This window comes from Hemitrygon akajei, chromosome 4 (genome assembly GCF_048418815.1).
Source record: "Hemitrygon akajei chromosome 4, sHemAka1.3, whole genome shotgun sequence".
NCBI classification, from domain to species: Eukaryota; Metazoa; Chordata; class Chondrichthyes; order Myliobatiformes; family Dasyatidae; genus Hemitrygon; species Hemitrygon akajei.
This window is the reverse complement of record NC_133127.1, coordinates 159,881,606-159,894,926: the sequence shown is the minus strand read 5'-3', so window position 1 is coordinate 159,894,926 and position 13,321 is coordinate 159,881,606. Positions and strand designations below refer to the sequence as shown.

General features: G+C 38.8%; 1 protein-coding gene across 9 annotated transcripts in view; it reads left to right on the top strand.

Annotated features, from left to right (window-relative positions):
* rnf6 (ring finger protein (C3H2C3 type) 6) overlaps positions 1-13,321 on the top strand; it is a 79,267-nt gene that overhangs the window by 35,315 nt on the left and 30,631 nt on the right. The gene's annotated exons all lie outside the window — the stretch shown is intronic.

Sequence of the window (13,321 nt, the reverse complement as noted above, 5' to 3'; positions counted from 1 at the left end):
TAAATGGTGTTATAGGCAACAATGGATCTAAGTAGTTGGATTGAAATATTTTAATTACGGTATGTTGTTATATGTCCATATTAATAGTGATTTTTTAACTTAATAATAATAACCCAGAAATGGGTTTTGTGGCTCATTGGGACCATGCTGGCTGCTAGGAGAAAACATATTTGCTCCATTGCCTTGGACACAGTTCAAAATTTTATCACACATTATTTCAGTGTTTATTTTCCTTAAATTTAAAATTGGTTTAACTATACCTTGTCATCTATTACTTTGTCTAATATACTCCTGGTTCACAGACAAAGGAGAAGCAGAGGGATAATAATAAGTAGAACTCTTTCTATTTTCCAGGTTGTAACAGGAAAAAACAGTGTATTCTCAATCAAAGAGCACATTAATGGAAAAATATTAAACTTTCTATAGTTATGTAGCTTTAAGAAATTAATAATTGGTAAATTTAAATATTTGGAGGCATTGAGGGTAAAGGTGGGGTTAGAGGCTAATTAGTAATTGGACCAAGGCAGGTTAACTTGATTCATTCTTCATTCTATAGCCGTATACCTTGTCCTCATTTTTTAAATTTCCATTATCAATTCCCATAGGGGACACTATAATGTAAGTGCTTGTGCATCCTGGGTATGGTATAATATTAGCACATCTACCACTGGTGGTGCAACAGTGCTTCGTTTGGCAGACAATTTATAGCTATAATTGGGTATTGTGCGTCCATTTATTTTATTGTGGCCATTAACACTTCATTGTCAGTTGCAAGTCTTTAATTTACCAAAGATACTGCTAAGTATTTCTGTAGTCAAAAGTGCAGCTTTTCATTATTGAGGAAAGTCCTGTCTTACATTTTATATAAAAATATGATGTTCAAATAGAAATGGCTGCTGGGCAACTTTCTAAGTAATCAGGATGCTGTAGCGAGTGATCCTATTTGTGTGACTGCCAACAGGGCAGATGTGGCAGCAGATTCAAGTGGTCAATGATTTCTTCGCAGTGAAGTCATAAATAAACAGTAGTGTGTTATCTGCACATCTGCTAAACTGAATGCTATTCTGATTATTGAAAGGCAGGAGATTTGTTGGAGAAAAGCAAATGCTTTTTTGAAAGTTATGCTGAAAACAGTGTATACAACTGCATTGGTGCACCATAATACAAAACTTAGTTGTGATTACTTCTAAATGTATGGTTAATCTTGATCAAAATGTTAATTCTGAGCTATTGTAGATGATTAACAAGTCTATAACTCTAAATATACTATCCTTGTGAATTTGAGAGTTTTATGTTGCTATCTTCACAATGCAGCAGGCTGCAATAAAGACTCTTTGCAGGGGCATTTTTTTTTAAAAAAAAATAGGTGTGAATTGTGCTGTTAGAAAACTTGAGTAGATTTGATTGCTTGAAGGAAGTAGTTTCACATAATTGCCAAGCTTGTGCTCAATTAAAAAATAGCTTCAAGAATGTGGAAGAAACAAAGTGGCCTTGATTTCATTTTTTCTCTCTCTGGAACTGTCATTCTAATGTTGCTGATTAGAAGCCTGTTGAGGCATGCATGGTTTGTGTTATGGTATGCACCTGTGATTTCCATTTGTAACGTAGACCCCAGGGTTAAGGAATCTTGTATATCAGAGGCTGTTAAGGTGGCTCTGAACTAACATCAGATGTAGATTTGTTTGGCATTGCTGTGGTGAAAGATAAAGACCAAGGGAATGTCATTCATGTTCTGTCTGGGCAGGAGGCAGAGTGAGAGCATGAGTGAGGGAAATGAAGAAGATGCCATTGAGGACTCCATTAACCACAGCAAAGGGGAGGCCATCTTTCCTGAAAGAGGAAGACATTTCAAATGTTTTGAAGTGGAAAGGCTCATCTTGAGAACAAATGCAGCAGAGATTGAAAAATTGAGAGAAAAAGATAACATTCTCTGAAGTGAAAGGATGGCAGAAGGTGTAGTCTTGGCAGAGTGGGATGTCAGTGGGTTATAACAAATGTCAGTAGATAGTTTGTCTCCTGAGATGGAGGCACAGAGATCCAGAAAAGGAAGATAGGTGTTGGAAATTTAAAGTTGATAAAATTGAAGAGTTCTGCTTAGGTGCAGGAGGCAGCACTGATATAGTCGTAAAGGTAGCAGCTAAAGGTATGGGAATTGATGCCAAGGTTTGGAGCAAAGGCAAGCCATGCAAGTGTCCACCTTTGATTGGTAAAATGGGAAAGGAATCAAAAGAGTAGTTCAGTGCAAGAACAAGTTTTTCCTGGTGGAGAAGAGTGTGGTAGATGGAAACTGGTTACATCTGTGTTCGTGGAAGAAATAGTGAGCCTAAGGTTCACCTATTTAGATCAGCCATGATTATGTTGAATTCCACATCAGGTTTGAAAGGCCTGATGACTTAATCCTATTTTCTTGTGCTCCTGTGATGCTTGAACTGATTGTATTTGAAAATCAAATGATCTAGTCAAAATGTAAAGTATGTACAATCGGAGGTCCAACTCACTGGGTGCATTGTACTGAGAAAACTGATGGAGTTATCAAATTGTCTCAGGTCAGTATCAACTAGATTACAATTTAATTTGAGATCATTTTATGACTCAACGTTCTCCTGTTCTCCTTGTGAAACCTTTAACCAGTTGTCTCACACCAATATTATATAGATAGATACTTTATTCATCCCCATGGGGAAATTCAACTTTTTTTCCAATGTCCCATACACTTGTTGTAGCAAAACTAATTACATACAATACTTAACTCAGTAAAAAATATGATATGCATCTAAATCACTATCTCAAAAAGCATTAATAATAGCTTTTTAAAAGTTCTTAAGGCCTGGCGGTAGAATTGTAAAGCCTAATGGCATATTTCCTACATTAATTGCAAAAGTACATGTGGTACTTGAGAAAACTTGCATCTAATGGTTAACTGTTGATTAAGACAGGAAATTTCACTCAAATCTACTTACAGCTGGAATAATGCAAATTATGTTTCCAGTACACATGGTCAATTTCACATTCTCTAACATCTTTAATAGCTTTTGTGCCTCTAGATCCTAGTAACTGTTTATGGCAGAAATAGATGTCAGTTTTCTTTTTTACATGTCCACATTGCGTTAGGCTGGGATTCTTTGTATTTGATGAGGATGTCTCTACAGAAGAGAACAAGGAGGTGAAAGCACATTACAAAATCCACATAAATTCAACTACTGGAAACATCTCCGCAGAATATGTTTCTAAGGATACTGCACAGTAAGAAAATGGGTCAAACGCAAAGTCTGCTGAACTTGATATTGTGCCTGATTCTGTCAAAGAAAGAGTCAGATTAGCATCAGTTTATGACAGTAATGCAAGAGATAACTGACGCACTTTGGTGTGCCTGCAAAAGAGCTCAATCCTGTAATAACTGACGTGACATTACATTTACATTTCCAACTCAATGTGGTTAAAATCCGTTAGATTTATTATGCCTGTCTGATATGAAACTGAGCACTTGTATGCATTTCCTTCCATATAAGTCCAAGTTTAGGACTCCCACTAAACAAGGAAACCTGAAGTTCTACTCAGCTTGCCAAAGATTTTCTGTCTCTTCTCTGAGATGGGACTTCTCATGGCATTCAGTGAAAACACTGCGTTCCACAAATTCCCATCAGAAGAACAGATATCCTTCATTTTCAAAGAAAGCGACTTCCCTTCCTCCACCATCAGTGCTGCCCTCAACGGCATATATTCCATTTCCTACCATGCTCCTACCCCATCCTCCCACCACCTTAGGGACAGGGTTCCTCTTGTCCTCACCACCCCACCAGACTCTGCATCCAGCACATAATTCTCCAAAACTTCTACCATCTCAAATGGGATCCCACCATCCAGCACATTTTTCGCTCCCCCCCCACACACGCATTCTGCTTTCTGTAGGGATTGCTGCCTATGCTGCTCCCTTGTCCATTCATCCCTCCCCACTGATCTCCCACCTGGCACTTATCCTTGCAAGTGAACAAGTGCTACACCTGCCCCTACGCCACCTTCCTCACTAACATTCAGGGCCCTAAACAGGAGTCTGTTGGGGCCATATACGGTGTTCGGTGCTCCTGGTGTGACATCCTGTATATTGGTGATACCTGGTGTAGATTGGGAGACGGCTTCGCCGAGCACCTGTTCTCCATCCACCAGAAAAAGTGGGATCTCCCAGTGGCCACCCATTTTAATTCCACTTCCCATTCCCATTCCAATATGTCCATTCATCGCCTCCACGATGATGAGGCCACACTTAGGTTGGAGGAACAACAACTTATATTCTGTTTGGGTAGCCTCCAACCTGATGAGATGAAAATCGATTTCTCTAACCAAGTAATACCGTCCACCCGTCTCCTTTCTTCACCATTTTCCATCCCCTTTTCCCTCATTATCTCCTTGCCCGTCCATTGCCTCTTCTGGTGCTCCTCTCCCCCTTTTCTTTCTTCTATGGCCTTCTCGCTTTTTCACCAATCAACTTCCCAGCTCTTTACTTCATCCTTCACCCTCCAGGTTTCACCGATCACCTTGTGTTTCTCTCTTCCCTACCCCCCCCCCCCCAACCTTTTAAACCTACTCCTCAGCGTTTTTCTCCAGTCCTGCCAGAGGGTTTTGGCCCAAAATGTTGACTGTACTCTTTTTCTAGATGCTGCCTGGCCTGCTGAATTCCTCCAGCATTTTGTGTGAGTTGCTCGGATTTCCAGCATCTGCAGATTTTCTTTTGTTTGCCCTACATGTGCTTATTTGGCTGCCATGTACTGTGACATCTATCTGTTGAGTCTTAGTCAGATTAGAGCTGGCATGCAACATAGCCTGTTTATTTGAATAAAAAGGGATCTATTACTTTGATGTGATTATATCAGAGGAGTGAGCTAACAGGGTGAAAGGCATTTGAAAGTGAGATGGAAGAAATTCAGAGTCAACGTATTCCTGAAAGGGTAGAAAGCTAAGATAGTAAGATGGAGGAGCCTTGCTTTTGATCAGGAAAATGCAGCATCCAAAGTTATTCATGAGAAATTAATGCCAAATGATTCCTTTGAGGTTTCTAGGGAATATAGGAGAGTAGTAAGAAAGAAATTAGGAAAGCAGCAATAAGCCAGAAAATTACTTTAGCAAGTAGGATTGAGGAGAATTCTAAACCTTGTATAAGTATCTCAAAAGAAATAAAGTAAACTAATGAAAGAGTAGGTCTGCTTTGCAACCAAAGGGATAACGTATGAAGCCAGGAGATATGTACAAGGCCCTAAATGAGTATTTCTCATGGGTAGGATGTGGTGGCAGGAGAGTTAAGTGAGGCCTGTGCTGATGTTCTGGAGCATGTCAATATCAGGAAGGAGGAAGTGTTAGAAATATTGGCACACTTTAAGGTGGATAACTCCCTGAAGCTGAATTCTATCTTTCCTTGGATGCTCAGGCAAACAAAGGAGGAAAGGCTGCCAGGGCTGGGCTCTGGTATTTTTGCATCCATATTAGCGTTGTGTGAGGTACCAAAATTTTAGAGGAGAGCTTATGTTTTCCTCCTTATTTAAAAATGATAAGCCTGGAAAGTACAGGCCAGTGAGCTTTGCATCACTGATAGGGAAGAGGTTGGGAAAAAAAACTGAAGGATAAGATTAATGTTCACTTGTAAAGGTAGGGATTGATTAGGAGTGAGCATGGCAGAAGTAATCATGTCTCGCAAACTTGAGTTTTCTGATGAGGTAACAAGGGCATTGTAGACATGGTTTACACTTCATTAAAACTTTTGACAAGATCCTACTTGGTAGGTTTGTCCAAAATGATATGGCACATGGAGATCTGAAGTACATTGAGAAACTGGGTCCAAAATTGAGTGATGATATAAGGCAGAGGGTGGTAAAGGGATGGATGTTTTTCTGGCAAGGTCTGTAACAAGTGATCTATCACAGGGATTGGTGCTCAGACCTTAGTAATTTATATAAGTGACCTTTATGAGATCTCATTGTGCATGGGTGGAGAATGAGAGGATGAAGTGAGAAGCTGGGAGGTGATGAGAGGAAAAGGGAAAGGGCAGAAGAAAGTATCAGCTGGGAGAGGACAGTGGACTATGGGAGAAAGGGAAGGTGGAGGGACACCAGAGGGTCTTGGTCTGAAATGTCAACTGTGTATTCCTCTCCATACATGCTGACTGTCTTAAGTACCTCAGCATTTTGTGTATGTTGCTTTTTATTTTGAGAAGTTGCAGAATCTGTTATGTTTATAATTAGGTTTTGACTATACTTTGTTGAGTATAAGAGTTGCAGCTATACAAAATGTTGGTGAAAGCATTTGATGTATTGTGTATAATTCTAGTCACCACACTGTAGGAAGGATTCAGCAGATATTGCGTGGAATGAAGGGCTAGTCGTTACAAGGAAAGATTGGATAGGCTGGACTTGTTTCTAGTGGAACATGGGAAGCTGAGGCATGACATTATAATCACGAAGGGTGGATGGTCACTGTCTTTTTCCCATGGCAGGGTGGTCTAGAACAAGAGGTCACAGGTTTAAGGTAACGGAGACATTTAAAGGAGATCCAAGAGGCAACCTTTTCCACACAAAGACTGATGATTATCTGAGTGACTTGCCAGAGGAGGTGATAAATCTAGATCCAAATACATTTTAAACATTATAATTATATAGGTACTTAGACAGGAAAGGCTAAGGTAGGTTTATAAGGCCCATTCCTGTGCTATAATATTCTATGATCCTGTGAAGCGGAAATCTAGGCTTTGCAGTGTCTGGAACTCTCAGCCTTTTATTTTTGAGGTGTGTTAATTTAGCCATTTTGGCTGAGGATTGGTTTCTTAAATGTGGAGATCTCAAATGGAATTCAAGATACGTTATCTAGTGTGCATGTCAGCCTGCAGGAAATTGCAGACTCTTCATCCTTGCCTTTCACATTTGCTTGCAGGGCTGTGCCATTGTTGAGGATGAGAATATTAACTGTCATCACCATTTATGTATGTAAGAAAACTTGGATCTGGTTTTAGTAACAAAATTGCTTAGATCCATTTATAAGATGATGTTCTGTTTGACGTTTGTGTAGCTTTACATTATAACTTCACAAAAGTAGAATGTACATTCTATTGGAAATGCTCTTGAACAGAAAATTTTGTCCCTCAGTCCTGAAGAAGGGTCTCTGCCCAAAATGTCAACTGTTTACTCTTATCCATAGATGCTGCCTGACCTGCTTAGTTCCTCCAGCATTTTTGTATGTATTGTTGCTTATGTTTTGGAGTAATGGATGTTGGAAGTCAAGAGAACTTAGATTTTTAATGTAAGTCTCATTAAAGCACTTGAAATATTAAGCTCTGTTAGTATTTTGATGCAATGCTGAAGGAAGTACTTTGCATTGAGATAGTAAATAGAAGACCTATCTATTGGTTCTCTTGGCACTATTTGAAGAAGAGTAGAGATTTTCTCATCATCCTGCAGCCAAACATGAACCGAAATGTAGCCATTATTCAGTCTCCTATTTAAGGCATGTTGATGTAGATGTAGTCAATATCTTTTTATGACAGTTATATTTGTATTTTGTTATTCATTGGATTGGAGCTGTTTTGGAACATTCCTGATATTTTGTAAATGTAGTTATTTTTTGCCTTGCTTTTAACTAACATCTTTGTCTTTTATTTTCATGTTTATTTTAATTTTATTTTCATATTTGTATTTTTATCCCAATGTAAAGTACTTTGAATTACATCATCTATATGAAAAATGCCCAATAAAGTTGTTATTATTATTAATTTTCTTACCACTTCTTGTCTGGCAAATGCTGTATACCTGCTAACTGTGTAACTTTGCATTTTCTCTTCAAGTCTTATGATTGGGCTTTGAGCTGCAACTGTCTTAGATCAAGTTATAAGTATTCTTCTTAAGCCCTTCACCCCTAGGGGACATTGGCTGCTGACAGCAGCTTGCTAGAGTCCTCGGTCCTGGCCCAGTCTTTCAAGTTGTCCCCAAATATAACCCATCATCTTGGATCCTCCTCCTCCGTGTGATGAGGTCTTTGGAGCTTCTGTTGGCATTTCTGCAGCTCTGGGTTTTTATGGGATGAGGTTCCTAGCCCCATACCCAACCCTCCTTTTGCACCAGGCTTGGAACTGCTCATGGTGGAGGTAGATAGAAATATGATCGTTTTATTATTAGAAACTGAAAAATAGGACATTTTAACACTTAAGATGCTGACTGCATTAGTTGACAATAAATCATTTATACCCTATTTTAATTTCACAGATTTTTGCACATTTGGAATAAATATAAGTCAATCAACAAAATAATGACAACTATTAGTTACAGTTTGTGATTTGTTACATATCAACAAGCAAGAATAATGAGAGTTGTTATAATGGCTCCTTTAGGGTGCCAAACAGGATCACAAAGGTGTTAGCAAACAAAGTTTGATACCGAGTCACAGTGTGAAATAATTAAGGATGACCAGGAGCTTAACCAGTGATGGAAATTGTAAAAATCTTAATGAAAGTAGTGGAATTTTGAGGGGAGAATGTGAGAGTTTAAGGCCTTGGCAGCTGTAAGTAGGGCTGCAAATTACTGGATACCTAAATATGGGATGATCAAGAGTCTAAAACCAAGGACGAGTTGAGACCATGGAGGGCCACTTTGGTAGAGAAGTCAGTAGTAGTGAAACCCTAGAATAACTTGAAAATAGTGATGAGAATTTTAAGTCAAGGATTTTCTTATCTATATTCCATAAGTTTTCTATTAGCAAATAAATGGTAGAAGTGAAATACATAATTAGAATGGGCCTAATTAGGATAAAAATCAAAACTTGCATGTGGATGCTGAAGGCACTGTTAGGTACTAAATGAGTACTTAACATCAGTCTTCATGAGGGAAGAGAGTAATAGAGAAAGTGTACATGAAAGAAGGACACAAGTAAAAAATTTATAGCATAACAGTATTAGGAATGTTAGTGAACTTAAAGTAGGTAAGTCAACATGGATTTGTGTATGGTTGGTTGTGTCTAACCAGTCCTATAGAGTTTTTTGAGGAAATTACCAAGAAAATTGATGAGCAAAAGGCAGTAGATGTTGTCTACATGGACTTTAGCAAGGTCTTTGACAATGTCCAGCATGGTAGGTTGGTCAAGAAAATTAAGTCACTTGACATTCTGGATGAGGTAGTAAATTAGATGAGACATTGGCTTTGTGGGAGAAACAGAGAGCTGTAGTAGATGATTGCCTCCAACTAGAGGCCTGTGACTAGCGTGGTGCTGCAGGAATTGGTGCTGGGTCCGTTGTTTGTGATCTATATTAAAAATCTGGATGATCATGCTGTAAATATGATGAGCAGATTTACAGATAACACCAAGATTGAGGGTGTAGTGGACAGCGAGGAAGGCTATCAAAGCTTGCGATGGGATCTGGACCAGTTGGAAAAATGGACTGAAAAATGGCAGTTGGAATTTAAGCAGATAAGTGTGAGGTGTTGCACTTTGGGAGGACGAACCAGGGTAGGACTTAAATAGTGAGTGGTAGGACACTGTGGAGTATGGTGGGGCAGAGAGATCTGGGAATACAGATTCATAATTCTTTGAAAGTGGCGTCATAGGTCGATAAGGTTGTAAAGTGAGCTTTTGGCACTTTGCCTTTGTAAATCAGAGTACTGAGTACGGGAATTGGAGTATTGATGTTTATGATGTTGTTGAAGCCTAATTTGGGGGCATTGTATACAGTTCAGGTCACCATCCTGTAGGAATTAAAAAGGATGTTGCTAGTGAGTGATAGGGAAAGCATGAATAGGTGAGGGCCTTATTACCTAGAATGTAGGAGAATGAAGGGAGACTTGATAGAGTTATACAAAATTGAGTTATAAATGCAACCAGACTTTTTTCACTAAATTTGGTTGAGACTGGAATTAGAGATCATTGGTTAAGGGTGAAAGGTTAATTATTTAAAGGGACTATGAGGGGGATCTTCTTTACTCAGAGGGTGGTGAGAATGTGAAGCGAGATGTCCGTGGAAGTGGTGCATGCGGTTTGATTTCAATATCTAAAAAATCTGGATAGGTACGCTAGAAGGTTTATGGAGCGCCATAGTCCAGGAGCAGGTTGATGGGACTCCCCAGAATAATAGTTTAGCACACACTAGATGGGCCAAAGGGCCTGTTTCTGCTCTTAGTGTTTTATTCTATGTCTCTATACCTAGATGAGATAGAATACATTGTAGGATTCTGAGCAAAGAATGGGAGGAAACTGGAGTGAGAGTACTGAGCATAATCTTCCTGTTTTCCTTGACGACTCTGAGTTGGTGTGGGAAGGATGGTGCCAAGTGGCTACAGCATTACAAATGCTACTCACTTGTCCAAAACAAGATTAAGGATAATCCCTGTAATTTAACTTCCAGTGGTTGAAAAATATTTAGAAATGTTATTTTGGATGGTGTTAATATCACAATTAGGAAAATGGATTTAATGAGGCAAGCCAGCATGAATTTGTTATTTAAAGCAAAAGGAAAGGTATTTAACCAATGACAAAATATTTGGATGAGGTAACACATAGAGTTATGAGGATAAAATGATGTGGTATATGTGGCCACAGAATAAACTTGTTGCTGAAGTTGAAGCACTCAATAAAAAGGACATTGACACCATGACTCCCAACTTTGCTAAATAACAGTCCACAAAAGGTGGTATGTAGTTGATTGTTTTCTACCAACTTGAGGGAGGCAAACAGTGACACTCCCTCAAGAATTGGTGATGTAGATCCCAATGATCCTTTGGGCTCTTTTTACGCACTGTACTTTTACTTTGTACTTTCAGTGTACTTTGTTGCTTTTATATCATAGGCGCTTATTTATAAAGATGAGAGTCTCCTTTTTGTATTTTCTTTTTGTGTTGTCATCTTTACAAACTTGGTGGGTCACAGATGGTGGGTCTGTGGAGTTAATTGCCATGGATGGCTATGGAGACCAAGTCATTGGGTATATTTGAAGCAGAGGTTGATAGGTTCTTGATTAGTCAGGCATCAAAGGTTACTGGGAGAACACAGGAGAATGGATTTGAGGGGGGGAAATAAATCAGCCTTAATCTAATAGTGGAGCAGACACGATAGGCCCAAGGGCCTAATTCTGCTCCGATGTGTTACGATCTATTTACTAGAGTCCCTGTTTCTGCAGCACCCATTAGAATTATACGTATCCTCTCTATCTTAACATATTTGCTAATCCATGTTGTCAAAGTGTATCAATTTATACTGTGTTGTGTTTGCTCATATCACTAGCCGCAATTTCCTCTTGTTTGTTTCATCACATACCTACATATTACATAGTTTATCATCAAGTGATGAAAAATGCACTGCACGTCAAAGTATTTTAATATAAGAAAAGTCAATACCTCTAGTATGCCACTACATACCTACCTCCAGCTCAAGATTGTAACTAAGCCAATTTTGTATCCATATTACTATAGTCACCTATTCTATGCATTTGTTTTGCAGACAAAAGTGGAAGGTGCTTGTGGCTAAGAATTAGAATTTATGATAGGTCAAAAGACAATTGCTTTAATTTCCACATTAAGTTAAAAGGAAATTCTTGCTCATATAATACTGTTTATTGTAGAACTGCTGCATCCTTTGGAGGTAAAGGAGGGTTAAGGGAAATGACAGTGAGTCAAAGTGGGGTGTATTCAATATGCGAGTGGAAACTTCTATTGTTTTGGATGATATTGCTCAGGCACATAATTAGGAAGAAAAAATGGGATACAGCCAAATATAGAAAGACACAGTACAGAATTGTACCCTTTAGCCCGATGCTCATCTATGCAGACTGTGATATATATCTGCACTAAACCCATTTGTTAGTGTTAGGCTTGTATCCCTCTTTTTCTTTCCAAGTACCAACCCAAATAAATGCCTTTTAAGCATTGGAATTGTGTCTGCTTTCTACCATTTCTGCAACTCATTCCTTATTGCCACCACCCTCTGTGGGAAATCATGTCCCTCAGATCTCCTTTAGGTTACTTCTCTTTAATATTAAACCTTTGTCATCATAGTCTGATAAACCTCTGGCCATCCATCATCTTTCAAAGTTCCAGTGAAAGTAAACCTAGCATGTCCAGTCTCCCTATGTAAAGCTCTCCAGTCAAGACAATATCCTGGTAAATTATCTTCTGCAGTCTTTCTAATGCTACCTGTGTTCCCAGTTTCAGGGTGCCATGAAATTGCACCACATGGCATTTTGCACATTAGTGTTTTTCAGGTTGGTGCCATTTATTATCCTGTTCATATTTGATGTCCCAAAATATACTCAGTGGCCACTTTATTAGATATCTTCTGAACTTAATAAAGTGAACACCAAGTATGTATTCATTGCCCCCTTCTGCTGCTGATTCACTTCAAGGTTTGACATGGTGTGCGTTCAGAAATGTTCTTCACAGACCACTGTTGTAATGCATGGCTTTTTGAGTTATTGTTACCTATCAGCTTGAACCAGTCTGGCCATTCTCTGACCTTTTTCATTAAAAAAGTGTTTTCACTCAGGGATGTGTTTTTGATTTTCACACCATTGTAAACTTTAGAGATTGTTGTACAAGACAATCTCAGGAGATCAGCAGTTTCTGCAATACTTCAAGGACTCCATCTGGAACCAACAATTATTCCACAGTCAAAGTCACTTAGATCACATTCTGCTCTTTGGTTTGAACAACAGAACCTCTTGACCATGTCTACATGCTTTTATGCACTGAGTTGCTACCACATGATTGGCTGATTAGATATTTGCATTAGCGAGTAGGTGTACCTAATAAAATGGCCACCGAGAGTGTATTACCTCACACTTGCTTGAGTGTGCAATTTCTCCTCCTAATTCTATCTACCATTTCTCCACCTAACTTTCAAAGTGACCCATATCCCTTTGTATCCTTTCACAATATTCTTCTCTTCCACCAATTATTGTTTCATCAGTAAAACGACCAATTAGTCGATTTACATTCTTATCCATTTCCTATATACGCCCATGTGCCCCAACCATTTTGACCAGCTTACAAAAATCTATGTAAACCACTTGGGGCATGGAATACTGTAAGCAGGGGTGCAGGTATGGGAAGTGAATCATACAATGACCTTCCCGGTTTGAGAGATTAGAATTGAAATAGGTGAAAGGTGTCCCATTGGCCAGTTGACATTTTGAAAGCATTGGAGGAGGTATAGTGTCAGTATGGATATAAAAACTGCAGACAGAATGTGAAGATGTGGCTAGGTGTAGTAGTGTAAATAAATTGAAGGAGCTTTATTAAAATGATTCCAGGTTGATGTAAAAGTGACCCTTTTAATCTAGGGATGAACTTCTGAATATCAGGTA